Source organism: Strix aluco, chromosome Z (genome assembly GCF_031877795.1).
Source record: "Strix aluco isolate bStrAlu1 chromosome Z, bStrAlu1.hap1, whole genome shotgun sequence".
Classification (NCBI taxonomy): Eukaryota; Metazoa; Chordata; class Aves; order Strigiformes; family Strigidae; genus Strix; species Strix aluco.
Genome location: NC_133971.1, coordinates 87,429,635 through 87,444,085, shown reverse-complemented (window position 1 = coordinate 87,444,085; position 14,451 = coordinate 87,429,635). Strand labels below are relative to the sequence as shown.

The following is a 14,451-nucleotide window of genomic DNA, read 5'->3' as shown; positions in this document are numbered from 1 at the left end:
TTTCCAGATGCTCAGTGTCTCCTCCACCACCTCACTTCTGCCAGTTGAATGGCTCATGTGATAGCTTCCTGACATGTTTAAAGTCAGCTAGACCAGCAGTGATCTGCTGTCTCAGTCATTTAAGGTGAACAGGTTGTTTTATTAAAAATTTATTATAAAGCAAAGCTCAGCAGCAGAGCTGAAGGGGTCCAGCCTTAGGGTTCAGCTGTGTGGGATCAGGGGATGATAGCACTCCCAGCCAGCACAGCTGCAGGCACAAAGGAAGCTTCACAAGCACAGGCTGTCCGAGGTGACAATGAGCCAGAAACTCAAAGGACTAAGACTGATCAGACTCTTCACTGGATGCAAATGGAATTTGGGGTTGATTTTCAATACCTTTTTCAAAGCACACTGAAGTAATCTTATGAACAAGTCATCATGGGAATGAAGAAATCAGCACATTGGTTTTCAGTGTTTTCAAAAAAATTTGGTTTGTTTTGGATTTATTTTTAAATTCTCAGACAAAAAGTTTTGATTATTTTTTAGGCAATCATAATGTTTGACTGATCACCTGCATTTTCCACCAAGAAAGGCTTTGAACAAAAATGTGATCCCTCTCTAAATCAGAACCATATAAATACCTCAGCTATAGCAGTGAAATGACTCATATACATAAGTCACATACATAAGTGTTTTCAGAATCAAATTCTGAGATACTAAAACAGCCAAGAGCTGTGAATTCTTCAGATAAAAACCACACAAACTATATGGAGGAATTCTTGTCTTATCTTTCTCAAACTCAGAAAAAGTTATCGTATCCTTAGCGAAAGCATATTGTTTCAGAAACATCATAGAGAATGTGGCTTCAGGAAGAGCTTTTTTTTTTAACAAAAAATTAATAACATTTAATAATTAATAGAACTATGTAAGCTTATTGAGTCATCCCAGGCTTTAATCAATTTGAAATATTTGGGGCACCAATTTCCACCTTACTGCTCCTCGCTGGAGGTACATTAGAGTTTTAGTGCAATTAAAACGAAGCAGGAAATATTTTTAGCTAATTGCACTGTGCACCTTGAAGGTAATTTGAAGCTGCAGGCAAAAAAAATAAAATATCAGAAGCAGTAATTGACTGTTGCAAGCTGGGAGTATGTGTTCCTGGCTGCATTCTGATTTAGAGGGGTACAGAGGCTAGGCGAGGTGCTGGAACAGCCTTGGCAGAAGGGAATGTTCCCCTGGGGAATGGTCCTATTATGTATCACAGGGAAGCAGACCCACAAGTGTGACACTTCACATGGGAAATGTTGCAAGGTACAAGTCCTGACATGCAGGGCAGGAAGGAGTGTTTTCTGCACTTGGGAATTCTTGCATGATCATGGGGCACAGGGTGCCCCTGCCACCCCAAATACAGGCAGGTCAGGTAGCTCCCAAGTCCAGCCCTGCCTCCAGCCACCAACACAGGACCAGGGTTGGGGGAGTCACTGGGAGGAGAGATGGAGTCTCCTCCTTTTCTGGATGCAAACCCACAGAAGCACCACCCCAGTAACTCCTTTTTGTTCCCAGTGAAAAATTACAGACCAAATTCCTCATCCCCAGCCTAGCAGACAGCTGTGGGCTATCATGTCTCGTGGCAGGCACTTAAGCCCTGGGTAGGGTGTATCAGGCAACCTACTTGGAGGTCAACGGTCAGCATAACCTGCTGAGATCCATGAGCTGGGCTTGATTAGGTGTCTTGAGATCTTCCTAGGAGGTGCTGTTGTCTGGTGGGGAAAAGGAGAGGGGGAATGGGCATAACATCTCTATCTAACCCTCAGCAACAAAGAGAGTGAAGCATCAGGTTCATCAGCATTTTGATAAGCTCTAGTCAATCTACAAAGGGATAAAAGCAGAACCAGAGGAGATTGGGCACAGAGTTTCGCTCACAGCTTCCCAATTAGACTTGGTTCTCAACCATGTATATTTTTTTAATTAAACTGTTGGTATAATGCTCAGGAGATAGCAAACTCCTTGAGGCCCCCTTGTAATAAAGAACCTTTCATTATGTGCAGGAAGGTAGCTACTACACAGCTTAATTTCCTCTCCCACCTAATGTTCACTACCAGCAAAAGCAGGAGTGAGCACTCTGTACAAGGCAGGACAAATGCCCCTCAGGGCACAGGACCCACTGAGCTGCCACCAGGTGTGAAAGAGGCTACAGGCTTTGCTGGAGAAGTAGCCACATAACATACATTTGACCTCTACCATCCATCACAACCATCCTACTTCCCAAAATGACCTGTGTTTATTGCATTGACCTTTGCCTGCAAAGCTCTTTGTTGGTAAAACACAGCTGAGAGAGAAAAAGGCAGCCATGGCTATATTTGTATGAGCAACTAGATTCTGAATGTTGCCATAGAGGACAACCAGCGCTGTGACCGCTCAGCCCTTACCCATTGCTCCCTACTGCAACCCCGATGCTGGGCAGACTGGAGCTCTCTTCTGCACCAGCCGACCCTTCATCCCCACTCTGTACCACCCCAGCCCCGCTCTCCCTCCCACCACACAGCTCCACATCTCTTTCAGGGTGTCTCCACCACCCCACGATCCCCATCACACTGTCAGCACCTCTCCTGCCACCGCTCGGGGACAGGGTGAGAAAAGGCAGTACCGTGCAGGGAACCAGTGACATTTTCTGACCATCCGGGCTGGCTTCTCCAAGAGCAACTGCTCTGTTGCGGTGCCTTTTCATCCACTGCTTGAGACTAATGGCTCTAGAAAAATAGATAAATCAGAGGTGACACAGCTATTGCTGCTTGACATTTTTTCATCAAACTAGCTGGGGGAGGAGGGGGTGACCAAAAAGTGACATTTTGACCAAACTGGATGTTTCCACAGCAAATTTTCATTCTAGTAGATTAAAAAAGAAATGCCAACAGCACAAAAAAACAAAACTGTCTTGATTAAAAATGCTGGCCTTCAAAACACTAAATTCCTGTTAAAAATGTACTGGTTTCCAAATTGATTAAAAAAAGACAAAAATTAATCTTCTTCTGGACACCTCCCCCACCCCAAAATTGTTTTGTTTTTTAACTAAAATATTCACAGGAAAGAAATCCAAAATAATTACAATTTTCCCCTGGAAAATAATTGTCATTTTTCAACTAGCTCTTCATGTAACATAGTTAAATGAGAATAATCCTAGTAAAAACACTGCACAGCAAGTAAGTCATACGATTATTTGAAAGATGGACATTACAAATTAAGAGCTAATTTTTATCATCACCTTTAATTTATACATGGGAAAAATGAGGCAGGGTCATCAAGCATCTGAAAAAAACCCATGGAAAACATTAGTATTCGAAATGCTGTACTCCCATCTCCCTGTTAGAATACATTAGCTTCTCTGTCCGTATATGTGTAATTGTCTCTGTTGATATGTATGTATATATAGTACCTTTGTACGTATACATATGTATGATACGTATGTGTGCATATTCATGTATATAAAGACTCATATATACTGTCTCCTTTTTAACCTTCGGATGTTAGAACTCAAGCATCAGACAAAAACATTCTTTTTTATAATTTTCTTTTGGTTTTTCTTCTTCCTCAAAATAGCACCCCAAGAGTCCAGGTAAATGCATTGATTTCTAGTGTAAACGATCAGGCATCATTTAATTCCAGCATGGATGCAAAATCCCCTTCACCACACTGCCCTTCCTGCTCTAAGACATTTGGGCTCCCAATCTTGGACTCCCCATGACAGGCTTAGCAGCAGTTGTTACAGGGATGGCACCCGTTTTGGAGACCTCTGGCTCCTTCCTCCACCTCTGCCGGATAGTCCAGGCAGGAGCCGGAGAAGGGGATATGGGCGCGGGCTAGTATCGGGGTACGGTGAAGAGGAGGGCTGAGGCAAAGGGAAATCAGAGCTATCCAACATTGGAAGAAAGTTGGTGCAGAGGCATAAAACAGAGAGAGAAATTGCTGTAGAAACAAGAAGAAAGGCAAGGGAGAAAAACACGGGTTGGAATTTTAATAATATTGATCAGCCTCAGAGGCAATAGCTGTAAAGATCTGTCACCCATAGGAAAAATATCTCCACTGCCTTGCTCTAGGTGTGCTTGGGCACAGGCTCCAGCAGATGGAAGAACAGGATCCTGACTGCAGTTTTGAATGGGCTCACAAACACACACACACATGTGTGTGCATGTGTGTGTGTGCAAACAGAGACTAATGTGTATTGTATAAAGGTAAAGAAGTCTACATACGTGATGGGCACATGAGCAATGTTCAGCTGTGATCAGAGGCTTAGGTGTGAGCACAGGAGGTTGCCACTTCAGTGCTGGAAAAAGTGATGGCCTTTGAGTTTCTTTAGGGAGAGATTCCTTGCCTCCAAGACACCACAGAGAAAAGGATAGAGAAGGTGATCCATGGAGACATGGCTAGGAAGGATTAAGGGGAAAGACACAGTAGAAATCATGAGGAACAGAAGGCAGAACTTCACTGGTAGCCCACCACGATGGAGGCAGTGTTGTGCTAATTCTGTGGTCCTGTGAAGACACAGAACAATCTTGCACCTGTATCTGGTTGCATTTGCAGGCTTAGCAGGTACATTCATACCCTGACAGCAGGTAAAAGCACTGAGAGGTGTGTGCAAGATGCTGCACAAACCTAGCAATCCCTAGACTATATGGTGAATGTCACAGAGCACAGGATCTGTGTACTATTAAAGATCATCTGCATTATATTAGTTCATAAAGTCTTTGGGAAAGACCTGTCTTTCTCTTGCTTTCAAAAAGACAGACACAAATCCTGCTGCACGTAACAGCTTGACTTTGTCACACTAACAAGAGTAGTGATCCTTCTCCCACTGATGCCAGGGCAGTTTGCCATTAACACCAGCAACAGACAGGGCAGATTCCTTCCTGCTGTGCACAGACCTGGATTCAGGCTCTAACTACCCACCAGGTTGGTAGTGTAAATAGGACCAAAGCTGCCTCTGCATCCTATTCTCTATACTCTGGTAAATCCGTCCTTGGAAAATGATCCAGTGGTCTTGGCGGTATAGCCTAGTCTGTCTCCAGAGCCCTGTGTTTATGGCTGTCAGGCCTCAGCAATGACTTAGCCCTGCGTGTAGCAAAAGGAATATAGATGAAGAGCTGAACAACTAGAATCAGTTGCAAGGGACATCATTGCTCTTTAACAAGGCCATGTGTGTGTAAAGTAGGGATGGAAGGTATGAACAGATTGCCATTAAATGTCTCTTCTGGGGTAACCACACAGAGAAGCTTTCCATGGGTTGCTAACTTGACCTAAATCACTTACTGAGTGGCCTTAAATTTCGATTCTAGTCTTTGGAGAGTAAAAGAGACACCTTCAAGTCCCATTCATATCTTAGCTAAGCAGAATCATTATTCTTCTTCAACTTCATGGACTTTGCAGATTTTAGGGTAAATGGACTCCTAAGTTGAGTGTTTATATCTGGATGAGATGAGTCCAAGCCAAAGACTTCTGGGGGAAGTAAATCTTACTCTGGCTTAAACACAGACAATGAATGTCTCCCACATTGCAGAGCTGATCCATACAGCCTGGTAAGAAGCTGCTGTTAAAAACTTTCCTGTGACAGAGCATTAGAACTAGTGCACTGACAGCACAGGTTACAAGGACATGACAAAAGTTACATTTGCTCTAACCAAGACTTTGAGATTCATTTCCCTTGATATTATAGACCTACACTGTAACTATCTCCTTCACAGCTAGTTATAACCACAAGAGTGATATAGGCTCCTTCTGGCCATGGGACATAGTCTGATCTGGAACGGTCCCTTAGGACAAGTGAATTGGGACCTACAAGCCCTGTCTGTGTCCTCTAAAACCAGCCTAGAGCAATTTGCTCAGATGGAGATGTCTGCATCTTGAATTCTATCATTAGGACTTTAAGCCATTATATCTATCCAATGTGCAAGGAGAACAGTCTCAGGCTCTACTTAGATGCTTCAAAGAAGGAATATTGGCATTTACCAGATGCATTTGGCTATGGTTTGTTCAGTGGAGCAAGTTATTGGTCAGTGTTACCTGTGGTAAAAATACTTTGCATAATTTGTTCTTGTGCACAGAACCTAACTGCTTGGGAACCTAACTGCTCCTTCTTTATCTCTAGGCGCCACTTCTGAACTAGGGTGTATATACTTGTCTTAATAACTTTAACACTTTTACTCACAAATTTACTTTAGCAATACTCAAAGTTTATACCCATTCCCAGCAAAGTGAATTGCTTTTCTTGAAACAGATGAGTTTGGCTGGTGTCCAACCTATCTAACACAGATGCCTAACTTGTCTCTCAATTTCAGGCTGCTGATGAAGCAGTTCTCATAAGATAGGTATCTAACTCCTCTGCCTAGTCAACAGAGAAAGGCATTTGCTTCTGTAGCCCTCCAGAAGAAAAGTCCATCTGCCCAAGTTTAAGACCTGAAAAAGAGATTGTGCACTTGAAAACCTATTTCACGTAACTCACTCAATTGACCTGCATATATTACCATTTATTACAAACCCTACCTAAACTCAGGTAAATCATCTCTGCGGGCAGGATATGTTCCTAGAGACCATCAAAGGGTCTTCTCTTTTCCACTGACTCAGTAGGTGCTGTAGACCCCTGATTTAGAAGGACAGCTTCATTGGGTTCTTGAAATACTGGCCCAAATTAGGCAGACAGGATACCCAGATGTTGACTTTCATGTGAAAATACATTTGAAGGGGGGGGGGGGGGGGGGGGGGGGCAGGGCGGAGGGAGCGGGGGGAGAGCGGTTGTTGTTCTTTTAGCTTCAGCAAGTCCTAATTTTTCACCTGTACATATATATGTTTGTGTGTGTGTGTCGCATCCACAGTGTCTGAGGGTGTGTGTGGAGGACAGGCAGAGGGATGGCAGTACCCGCTTCAAAGCCACGGGTCATTGGCAGACCAACCTGGTCCTTCCTGCTCCACCCAGAAGGGAAAATGTTTTCCCCAGTCAAGGTTATGTCAAAGAACCTCTCCTCAGAGAGTTTTGAGAATTACCTGGGGTTAGCATCCACATCCAGCATTGCCCACGGTACTGCCACCCCTGATCCTGCAGCCAGTGCCATCTCATACTCCAAACCCAGACAGGACATGTGTGTTGCTGCCATTTCCCAGGGATAGAGCAGGATATTACTTGTTCCACCAGATCTCTCCCATTCCCACTGCTCCGTTCATGTGAGCAAAGCCTGTTAGCCCATTTTCTCGTAAAGCCTAACCCATGCTGCTGGCATGGCTTCAGTAAGGAAAGAGCCAGATTTTGCTATGATGGTGCTACCAGCTGTCCTTCCTCCCCCACCTGCTCTTTTTCGTGTGGTATGACACAACCAGAAAGCCCTGAGGTGTAAGAGGCTTTTTTCTCTTCCTAATGCACAGCCTGGACCTGTACAGTTGATGCTACTTGTTCTTGGGTACCCAGTGACACAAGTGACAAAAGCTCTACCCTGAGCCATCTTCAAAAATAGAGTTTTCTCCTTCTTGGCTTGTGAAATAATTGTAGACCTAGACATTGCATCTGCCTTGGGGGTACCAGTCTATTACCTTCACCCAAATTCCAGGAAACTCAGGTTGATACTTTCAGCTCATCGAAGGGCAGCGCATTGAGGCCAGGCCATCACGAAGGATTCAGCTCCAACTAAGACAACAGCCAGCTGTGGGAAAAGTGTTGAGCTGAAGCCAGTGGTCAGATCAGGGGCTTAGTTCAGCATCATCTCTTGTCAGCTGAGCATAACTGCTGTAACCACAAAGCATGTTCCAGCTCATAAAAAATATAGAAACAAACAAAAAAAAAAAACAGAGAAAGAATTTTCTCTAGCCAGCGTGCATGACTTCAGGATGAGAACTGCCAACAACATTCTTGTGACACCCAAATGCAAGGTGAAATTTCAGTCGTGTGCAGTGACTTTTCAGAAATAGGCTGGGAGGAGAGATATGAGCCCTGCCAAGGGGATAGAAAGGCAATACCTGAAGAACAGGGTGCAGAGCTGCTGACTGAGACAAGTGTATCGTTCTGTGCAGTGATTTTTGGTGTTTACTGAGGCAAAACTCCCTGGGCCAGTAAAGGAACATTTTCCTTTGTAAGAAAGGAACAGGGTGTTTCTGGAGATTGTAGAAACCAGCCCCTGGCAGTTTCTTTTTTCTTTTCTGTTTCTCTTTTTCTTCTTTTTCTTCTTCTTTTAATTCTTCTTTCTCTTTTTCTTCTTCTTTCTCTTTCTCTTCTTCTTTCTTCTTTTTCTTTTTCTTTTTCTTTTTCTTTTTCTTTTTCTTTTTCTTTTTCTTTTTCTTTTTCTTTTTCTTTTTCTTTTTCTTTTTCTTTTTCTTTTTCTTTTTCTTTTTCTTTTTCTTTTTCCTTTTTTTTCTACTTCTTTCTCTTTTTCTTTCCCTTCCTCTCCTCTCCTCTCCTCTCCTCTCCTCTCCTCTCCTCTCCTCTCCTCTCCTCTCCTCTCCTCTCCTCTCCTCTCCTCTCCTCTCCTCTCCTCTCCTCTCCTCTCCTCTCCTCTCCTCTCCTCTCCTCTCCTCTCCTCTCCTCTCCTCTCCTCTCCTCTCCTCTCCTCTCCTCTCCTTCTTTCTCTTCTCTCCTTTTTCCCCATTGTTTTTTAAATTCAGGCCAGAGCCAAACACTAAAGGAGTAAATGTCCTTCTTTTAATGATGCTGATTTAGGGACCATCTTATCATCCGAGTCCTCCTACAAGTCTGCTTCCCACACCATACCAGCATTGCTGTGTTCGGAACCCGCCATCCTGTGAACCGCTAAATGGACATGCAGCAACCAGCAGTAGTTGCTTTTCTTTTTTTTTTTTTTTTTTTTAAATTTTTATTCTCAGTAGCCAAAGCAGCTCTTGGTCTATTACTCCCCCATGAATTTAAACTTGGGATGTAATCGAATTAGAGCGGTACCTGCTCCGGAGTCCATCCGAGGAAAAGGAAAGACTCCCAGAGGACTTTGGCTAGCCGTCCAGCAAAGCCCAGGATGCTGGGGGTGGTGCGGGAAAGGCCGGTGCTAATGAAAGCATTCTGGTTGGCAGAGAATGTATTTATTTTCCAGACTTTGCAAACCGATTTGTGTCTGCGCTCATTCATTCAGTGCATGCTCTCCTCAACAGCTGCTGCATAACGTTCTGTTACTGTTCACTGTTGACCGTGTGTCTACATTTAAGTGTGTGTTTTATGTGTGTGTTTCTGGCTAGGCCTCCTCCTTTTTCTTCCTTTCTTTCTTTTCTTCTTTCTTTCTTTTCTTTCTGTTCAGTTAGTTTGTTTTGCTCTCCTTCTTGTTTCATTTTCTACAGTATAATGGCAAGTATTTCCATTAGATCTTCTTGACCAATGCTGTGTTTGTAATTTTTTTTTAATTATCATTTTTATATATATCTTCTTTCCCCACCTTTCCCCTTTTCCACACTATATATAAATATATATATATATAAAAAAAATCTTTTCTTCTTTTGTCATTCAATCAAATTCCAACAAAACCAACCAAGAGCCAGTCAAATCCACCACAGTCTCGCGCTGAGCTAGGAAAAAAGTTCACGTAATGACATGAAAGTGGAGAATACAGTCCCCCAGGCCGTAAGTTCAAATCAACTCGAAGTTGAAAGTGTGACATGATGGCGTCATGTAACAAGCTAAGAATTGGTTGCATGACATGCCGTCAAGTTTCGTGCAGGTGCCGTGATTGAAGCATTTTTCTTGGATGTTGTATCAGTTGATGATTGGCCAGTCATGATCACATGTGCCTTTTTTGACTTTGTGCTGCCACAATTTTTTGCTGTGCTCATTTTCGTTTCGTTTTTGGTGCTTGCAGTGGTTTCTTTATTTGTCGTTTGATTTCTCGTCAGCGTTTTATGCTTCTTTAGATGTCACATAGAAGGAAAAAAAAAAGATGGATTCCTAATTCTTTAGAAAAAATGGGATTGTTATAACTACAGATAATTTGGAAAAAAAAGAGAGAGAAAAAAATGCGTGGTTAATTTTTTTGCACTGGAAATCTTGTGATTTTATTTTTTTTCCGGAGAATTGGGGGCCTTTTTCAATTGACATCTTTTTTTCCCCTTAGGATATTTCAAATCACTCTCCAAAAATTAAAAAAAAAAAAACAAACAAAAAAAAACAAACAAAAAAAATCAAAACAAAAACCAAAAAGGGTAATGATAGTAACAGTAGTTTGAAACCTATAGCAATCCAAAAAAGCAACCCCAAGAAAAGCCTCATTGTATGTCTTTTCAAGAATTCCTAATTCTAAGGTTCCGTATTACAGCAACTCCAGCCAAAATTAATTGCTCGGGGGAGGGAGGGATTGTTTTGAGTGGGAAAAAAACCATCCAGATCAAAAACCAAAATGCATCTTTTTGTTTACAACTGAAAAAGGGTCCTTGACGAGTGTTTTTTATTTTTTTATTCTATTATTATTTTTGGTGTTGTAATTGTTTAGACTGCTGTGTACGGTTTGCTGTTTGTTGAACCAACAGTGTGAAAACCTGCCAGCATGGATTGATATTCCGCATGACACTTTTCCACCAGAGTGGACCTTTTGCAGTTTCTAAGTTTCTTGATGTAATAAATCACCGAGTGTGTAAGAAGAACCTGCTTGCTAGAAAGAGATAAGAGCTAATCCTTAATGATTAAGCATCCTACTTAAATGTCAAGCCTAGTCGGATCATGATTACATTTTTTTAAACAACTTTTTTATTTAAGAAATGTTAGCTTTACATTTTTTTTGAAAAAAAAAAAAAAGTTTATTCCAACAGTCTTTTTTTTTTTATTTAACCTCCTATAAATTGCCTGTTCAAAGTCCTACTTTCTGACACTCACAAAGGAGTAGATGTTATTGGCAGCTATGTCTCCACAGAAAGCTCATACACTGTCATAGATGGCACCCTATTAAAATGTAGAACTATTCTTTCTCGATGCCTTTCACACTACAAAAGCTCGCCAAGCAAGATTGTGATCTGGCATTGTAAAGTGGCACTTAAAAATAATTAAAATGCAGCTATCTGCACATACATAGTGATACAGATTTATGCAGACATGCCCTACTATTATTTTGATTTATTATTATTATTATTATTACTCTTAGGAACAATTATATTTTTCTCTATCATGATCGTGACTACCTTGCTCACTTTGGGTTTGATCCGGTTCTCACTGAAGTCAAGGGGAATCTTTCTGTTGACATTGAGTGGGAGCAGAATCAGAGCCAATGCCTCCAAAAGTAAAACACCAAACCAGAAGCCCCATCCTGTCCCAATTGAAGGGAGAAGAAAACACCCATTACTTTCAACAGGAGCAGGATTGGGCCCAAAAGAACAGGCTCGTTTTTAATTTCATTTTCATTTTTTAGGTCTTTTTTCCCCCTGTCCCAAATACCCCCCCACCTTCCCTACTTCTCCTTCCCCTTTTTGATTTAATTTGCAATGATCTTCTTCATTTTTTTAGGGCAGCAGCTGAATGGGCCACATTTAGGAAATAAAAAAAAAGTATATATATATTAAAAAAAAAAAAAAAAAAACGTGAACTGTTGGATTACACCTTTGACATATCAGCAAATATCAATCAAGCTGAAGACTTCAGACTTATTCTCTCTTTGATTGTTTAGACTGTAACATTTCTTCAAGAAAAGTATCACATCTGCTGACTTCGAAGGACATGCGCTTGAAAATAAACAAAAAAAACACATAAGTAAAATCAGAACAGGAACAAGATCAACCAGGATTTCTGAAGAGACACTGATATCACCACAGCGGCTTTTCTTCAAACAGGAGATGCAAACCTGGATACTGAAAAAGGAGTGCCTGTTTGCCACCAAGGATGCAGTTACCATGCTTGACCCATGGTAACAGTCACTAAGCATCTTTATCTGTCATTCCTTAGCTATATAGGGACCAAAGGACAAAACTTTTTACCGCAGACTTGTAGCTGTATGTAAAATATGGAAGTTCTTTCCTTTTCTCTGAGCTGTTCCTAAAACAGTTTTTGAGAGCGATTATATGAAATATATAAAAACTAAAAAAAAAAAAAAAATGCTTAAATGCTTTTAAAACGGCAAGATAATAGTTCTTTGATACTTTGGGAGGTTCTTTGGTTATACATTAATTAGAGTCTATGAAGCTTTCATATGGTTTTCTGTATAATACGTAAGGATCGCTCTGTTAAAGGCAGGTAAGATGGATATCTATGAAAAGCAAAAAAGTAAATAAATAAATACATAAATAAATACATAAAAAGGCATAGAGAAGAGAAAGGAAAGATGGTTGATAATAAATGGAAAACAGAAAAGGTTTGTAAATGCTTCTAACTCTCCCCATTTAAAATCCTAATAGTTGTACAGAATTTAAAAAAAGAAAGTTTAAAATACCTATATAATAGAAAAAATTAGACAACATAAAAAAAAAAAAACAAAAAAGCAAAAAAAAAATAATACTACATAGAAGTTAGCGTTAATGCTAAAAACAAAGATGTTGTAGAACTGTAATTTTTGTAGAGTTTAGATTGAGCATAAATTCCTACTCTGCCAATTGCTGTTGGATGCTGTTATTTATCGAGGAGAAAAAGGAGAGAAATGGCTATTTTGGCAGCTTTTTTAACTGCAAGCATTCCAGCTATTAAAAAAAATAAACAAAACAAAACTCAATTCTGTAGACAATGCAAATGGGAAACAAAACAGCTGTCTTTTTATCAGACGCTAGTTCTAACTTGAACAACAAAACACAGCTAAACGCTTCATGTCTTCATGATCTGCTGTCCGCAAAATTCCCATCATCCTATGCTTCAGTAGCTTCCATATTTGCTCTAGAAACCTTCAGGACAAGGGGTTAGCCTAGAACCTTAATCTTAAAAAAGAAAAAAAAAAAAAACAAAACACAAAAAAAAAACCAAAAAAAAGAAAAAAAAAGAAAAAAAAACCAACATAAAAAAAAACCAAAAGAAAAATAAGAAGCAAAAGTAAAAAGAAAACACAATCTCTTTGAAGAATTTCTGAAACTGTTTACAAGGAATTTTGAAAAACAGGGGGATGTTTAAAAAAAAAAAAAATAAGATGCTGGCTCTGTTTCTGTAAATAAATTTGCATATTTTGTAGGACTTTTAATTGTAATGATAGAGAAAAAACAAGGAAAACTATTTAATGAAAGCACGATATTTATCTTTGGTAAATGACTTTAGAGCAGTTAAAAAATAAGACATTGCTTTAAAAGATCTGACTCAGAAAAAACAATGAATTATTTAAGAACACATATATTTTAAAGTATATCATATTTATTACAATTTATTTTCACAATCTTAAAACTTGATTTACATCATTCTCACACTTGTTTGCATCGACTGAGCAGTGTGATAATTGTTTCTGATTCTTTATTATGTTTTACTCTGTTCTAATGCTCGTTTGTTTTTCTTAGTATTTTTTATCTTGATCTTGAACTTTCTTCCTTTCTCTTTCTGTTTTGTTTTTTTTTTTAATTTTAATTCCCTACTGGGCCTGATCTTCCAGTCCTTACTCTGTCGGAACTCCCACTGGGATGTAGCGGGTATTTTGCCTGAGTAAGGACAGCCAGACTGAGCCCACAGCTAGGAAGTACAGATGTGTAATGCAGCTGCAGTTCCATACAACTGCTCTTTCACTCTCAATTCCCTAAAACTCCTTGTAATCTTCTGTAATTATTGAATGACGCTTTCCAGCTTAGCCCTAAATAAAGCACAGTTTAAAAAAAAAATGCCATGTTCTTTACTTCTTGATGGCTTTCCTTAATGTGTTTGCTTTGAGAACAAAATGAATCTATTTCAACTCTTTCATTAATATACATTGTTTGAGTATCAGAACAAATCCCTTTGTTATATAAAACGTATCTCATTGGATTGAATTAATGACACTGTTTCATTTAATGTCTGCTTGATATTCTGCTGTGGTTTACCTTAAACCTAGTAGGTTAGAAGATCAAATAATAGTACATACAAATTAGAACATTGTAGCTCCCATTTGAAGCCTGTTGTTTGATTTCACGCTCATGGTTTTTTCATGCTGATAAGTATAGAGGCCAAAGCTTGGGACATTGCTCCTTTTGCTGCTTTGGGAAAACCTTGTGAAATTCAGCAATCTCCAGAGATGAGGTTCAATTTCTTCCTGAGCATCCCTCATGTCTTGTCTTTTGAATGATTATATTTTTTCCCCCTGAAATGGCTGTACCACATCAGCTGAGGTGAAGCTGGGGCTGAAATCAGGAGCCTTTGCATTTTCTTCCTGATTCTTGCGGCCACATCTGCATTTGGACAAGTGGCACCAGCTAAATACATCTCTAAATGGGGCTAATGGTGCTTGTCCATAATTTGAACTCCACAGATGGAAGGAGTTCTATTAGTAGAAACTCCTATTATTACTATTATGAGTTACGAATATCTATTCAGGGCTACAGAAATAAATGAAATGTAAATCAGGTGATGAATAAAGGAGG

General features: G+C 40.1%; 1 protein-coding gene across 10 annotated transcripts in view; it reads left to right on the top strand.

Moving 5' to 3' along the window:
* The window catches only part of CELF4 (CUGBP Elav-like family member 4), a 720,508-nt gene extending 706,792 nt beyond the window's left edge, over nt 1–13,716 (top strand). For 8 of the 10 annotated variants that reach the window (XM_074811976.1, XM_074811977.1, XM_074811975.1 and 5 more), the window contains one exon: nt 11,444–13,716. The gene's annotated coding sequence lies outside the window, so the exon portion shown is untranslated. Of the gene's footprint in view, nt 1–9,489; nt 9,540–11,443 lie in introns of those variants that run through there. The other 2 variants (XM_074811969.1, XM_074811970.1) reach the window with 2 other exon arrangements.
* Nucleotides 13,717–14,451: the final 735 nt, after the last annotated feature.